The 4,617-nt window shown below is 43.2% G+C and overlaps 1 non-coding gene across 1 annotated transcript; it reads right to left on the bottom strand.

The window, feature by feature from the left end:
• Positions 1 to 4,260: 4,260 nt before the first annotated feature.
• LOC119471525 lies at positions 4,261 to 4,364 on the bottom strand. Its single transcript, XR_005200598.1, has one exon. It is a non-coding gene; the product is annotated as a small nucleolar RNA U13 (small nucleolar RNA).
• Positions 4,365 to 4,617: the final 253 nt, after the last annotated feature.

Raw genomic sequence — 4,617 nt, 5'->3', positions numbered from 1 at the left:
GGGGTCTCGCTCTGTTGCCAGGGCTGGTCTCAAATTCCTGGGCTCAAGTGATCTTCCCTCTCTGGCCTCCTAAAGTGCTGGGATTACAGGTGTGAGTCACTGTGCCCAGCCGGATTTTCCTTCTCAACTCCTCATTTCATGGCCACCCTTTTAGGTGGACATTTTCCCCACATGCTGTCCTCCTTCTCTGTTCCACAGAAATCCCAAATCTTTGAAAATATCCTTGCTTCCTCACTACAAGTTGCTTCAGGCTTTTGTTGCTTGTCTTACCTGTGAGAATCCCACCCCACCTCGTCACGGAAACTCTGAACTTTGCACATGGGACTGCGTATTATGTTTACCACCTTTATGGGATGACCCCAGAGAGGCCACTTTGTTTGATATCATTGAGAGTCCAAGAGTTTCATAAAGGCCTTTCCCATCATCCTTCATGTAAGAGCTTTTCCATTTTTGCCTCTATTCCTTCCAAGTTACCAGCTTTCGCCTTCTCTTTCAGGTACAATGTACTGTGGTATATGTCACACCAAACTACATGTATATGTTCAAGTACGAGGCTCTGCAATGATTCTGTGACATCAGCTGTTAAACACCAATGGCCTAACTTATTGGGCCCTTGAATTAATTCCCTACTTTACACAATACATTTAAAACCTCATGCAACGGTATGACCTAGAGCATGACATTTTTTCCTAGAGCTCTACATTTTTCATTGATTAAAAACCACCTTGTTTAAATGTCCCATAAAGGAACACTTCAAATACATGTGCATATCACTGCAAACATTGTGAAATAAAGCCCATCTTACAGAAATAAAAACAAGCATGAAAACTTCCTTAACCTCATATTCCTTTCTACCTCTCACTTCTTTGTTTTCCTTTATGTCTCAACAGAGATGTCTCCACTATAGTCTTCAAGTCCTCCCATTCTCTCTTAAATATTCTCCAATACAGCATTCGCCTCCATTTGTTCACCAAAACTGCTTCAAGGTTACCAGTTATTCAATGACCGCTCTCAGTTCTTGCCTCACTTTGCCTTCAGGAGTGTTTGATGGTTGACTCCCCTCTTTCTGGCAAAGTTTTTCTTCACTTAGCTTCCGGAACCCCACACTCTTCAGGTTTTCCTCCTATCTCTCTGCCACCCCTTCTCAATCTCCTTTGCTTATTCCTCCTTAAAGCCCCACATCTTAAACTTTGGCGTGCTCCAGGGTTCAGTCTTTGGGATGTTTCTCTTCCCTATCTCCACTCCCTTGGTGATCTCTATTTTTTTTTTTTTAATTAACCCTGGGAGATGTTTTCATCTCTTGGTGGTCTCAATTAATTTGCTTTACCAAAAAAAAAAAAAGACATAAGGTCTTGCTTTGTTGCTCATGCTGGAGTGCAGTGGCACAATCATAGCTCAGGGCTCGGGCAGGAACAGTGGTTCATGCCTGTAATCCTAGCACTTTGGGAGGCCGAGGTGAGCAGATCACCTGAGGTCAGGAGTTCGAGATCAGCCTGGCTAACATGGTGAAATCCCATCTCTACTAAAAATACAAAAAATTAGCTGGCGTGGTGGTATGCACCTGTATTCCCAGCTACTTGGGAGGCTGAAGCAGGAGAATTGCTTGAGCCGAGGAGGCAGGGGTTGCAGTGAGCCAAGATTGCACCACTGTACTCCAGCCTGGATAACAACAGTGAGACTCCATCTCCCTGGCTCAAGTGATCCTCCCACCTCAGCCTCTGAGGTAGCTAGAACTATGGGCATGCACCACCACACCCGGCTAATTTTTGTATTTTTTTTTGTAGAGATGTTGCCTAGGCTGGTCTCAAATTCCTGGACTTAACTGATCCACCAGCCATGACTTCCCAAAGTGCTGGGATTACAGGCATGAGCCACTGCCCCCAGCCACTGTATATCTTATTTGTTGCTGTATCCCCTGTGTGCCTACAAATGGCTGGCACAAAGTAGGTGATTAGTAAGTGGTTACTGATCAATAAATGAATGAATGATTATATACATTGAAAGTTACATATGAATTAATACAATCATAAGGCATCCAGTAAGCTGGAACACTTTGCCCAGGGTGAACCACGTGGCTATTCAGGGCAGGCCATGGGTATATAGCCAACAGTAAATGAAGAGGCTGGCTTCTCTTGATAGTGACCCATGATCACTGTGGATCTGGATACACTGCTCCTTCTCACCCTTCTCCCTGTTTGGGGCCCTTAGCAGGGGCTCAGGGTGCCCAGGCAGTTAGTATCACATATGTAGTGCTGCTGTGCCCTACACTATTAAAAATAATAGGCACTCTATTAAAATAATAGCACAGCCCACTGTGTTAAAAAATGGGGCACCCTATTAAAAATAACAGTACAGCCCACTGTAGTGCTGCTGTGCTATTATTTTTCAGCTGCACAATAATAACTGTTTTGTCACCAACAATATGCCTGAAATTCTGGTGCTCTATATGGCTTAACTGAATTCTCTCATTAACCCTTAGTGAGAGCCTCCCAACTTTTTTTTGAGACAGAGTCTCGCTCTGTCCCTGAGACTGGAGCGCAGTGGCACAATCTCGGCTCACTGCAACCTCCACCTCCTGGGTTCAAGTGATTCTCATGCCTCAGCCTCCCGAGTAGTGGGGATTACAGGCAAGAGCCACCATGCCCGGCCAATTTTTGTGTTTTTAGTAGAGATGGGGTTTCACCCAGGCCAGTTTGGCCAGGCTGGTCTCAAATTCCTGACCTCAAGTGATGCACCCACCTTGGTCTCCCAAAGTGCTGGGATTATAGGCATGAGCCACAGTGCCCCGCAGTGATAGGCCCTTTCATTAACAACATTTTTCAGTTGAGAAAACTGGGGCTGAGTTGTGTTAAGCAACTTGCCCAAGATCACACAGCAAAGCAGCAGATTGTAAAAGACTTAGTCCATCCTAAGGCTGTCACTGACAGGTGAAGCTAAACTATTTCTAGTGATCTGAGTGGACGGAAAGGGAGGAAAACGTGCTGGGAGGTCTGTTCCCACATTGCATTTCAACATCAGGAACCCAGTGATAGTTCCAGCCCCAGTGGGTGGAGATGCTGCTTGTCTTTGACGACAGTCTCCAGGACCCATTTGCTTTTCTATACTGATTAAATGGGCATTTTGTTGTGAGTGGGCACTGGGATTACCCCCTCTTTTCTCAGAGTTCTTGAACTTCTTAGACTCCCAAGGTGGGGGAATCACTTTGGGCTGGTACTTTAGAGGGCAGTGGAAACTACTAAGTATTCGCATCCAGTCGGGTATGTGTGCCCTGGCTGACACTATTGCCAGGTAGCTGACCACTCTAGCTCATTCCATCCCTCCTTCATAAAATCTGCCCACTGCACTGCAAGGTTAGCCACTGCCAGGACTGCTCACTGAGCAATTATCATTCTTACCATTTTTACACATTTCAACCTCATTTGCAACTAGCCACTAAGCAGCCATTGCGGTTTAAACAACAATCCTCTTTGGACACAGACATAGAAATCAAAGCCTTTCACACCAAATGCTGGGAAAGTCTGTGATTGTGTTAACTAAGAATGCACTGTTTTCTGTTCTCCATGTCTGTGATTTTCACATTCCTGAGCACTGGCCAAGGGGGTTGTCCAAAATCCCGACAAACAGCATGACCATTGTTTACCTTTTTTTCCTTGGCAGTTTCAGCACTGACTTGCTCTTTTTGCTTTGCTTTGTTTAGAACAAGTAACAGGCAGTAAAGGAACAAAATAGCAGGTCCCAATAGGGGTGACAAAATAATCTTTTTCAGAGTTGAAAACAAGTGTTCAAACAGAACTTGTACATGAATGGTCATAGCAGCACTATTCATAGTGGTCAAAAGGTGAAAACAACTCAAATATCCATCAACACATAAACAGATAAATTGTAGTGTATTCACACAATGGGAAAACAATGAGATATTACCCTGTTATAGAAAGAAACGGCATACTGATACAGGCTACGAAATGTATGAACCTTGAAAACATTATGCTAAGTGAAAAAAATGGGTCAGACACAAAAGGCCAGTATACTATGATTCTATATCAAATATCCAGACTAGGAGAATCCACAGAGACAAAAAGCAGATGACTGGTTGTCAGAGCTTAGGGAAGGTGGAATGGGAAGTAGCTGCTTAATGTATATGGTGTTTCCTTCTAGGGTAGTGAAAATGTTCTAGGACTAGCTGGTAGTGATGGTTGCACAACATTATAAACATACTAAGTATCACCAACGGTAAATTTTGTTATATGCATTTTCTTTGTGTAGCAGACTGGTAACCTGCTGATGTCATAACAAGGCCTGAGGGAGTCACATCTCACACATGCATGTGAAGACCTAACCATCATGCTTATGAACTGCAAAAGGATTGTGTTAGGTGTATTTTATCACAATTTTAAAAACTTTCCCAAGAAGAAAAAGAAAAAATTTTGTTCAGAGATCTTTGGGCATTAACTCAAATTAATATTTACCTGAAACTCCAAAAAGAGAAAATTAACCAATTAAGACATTGGTTACATAGGCATATACATTTGTCAAAACTCCCTGAATTGTACTTAAGACCTGTGTTTTACTATATGTACATTTTACCTCACTAAAAATTGACCAATCAAAAGTAACATA

Source organism: Cebus imitator, unplaced genomic scaffold (assembly GCF_001604975.1).
Source record: "Cebus imitator isolate Cc_AM_T3 unplaced genomic scaffold, Cebus_imitator-1.0 Scaffold63, whole genome shotgun sequence".
Classification (NCBI taxonomy): domain Eukaryota; kingdom Metazoa; phylum Chordata; class Mammalia; order Primates; family Cebidae; genus Cebus; species Cebus imitator.
This window is presented reverse-complemented; position numbering and strand designations above follow the sequence as displayed.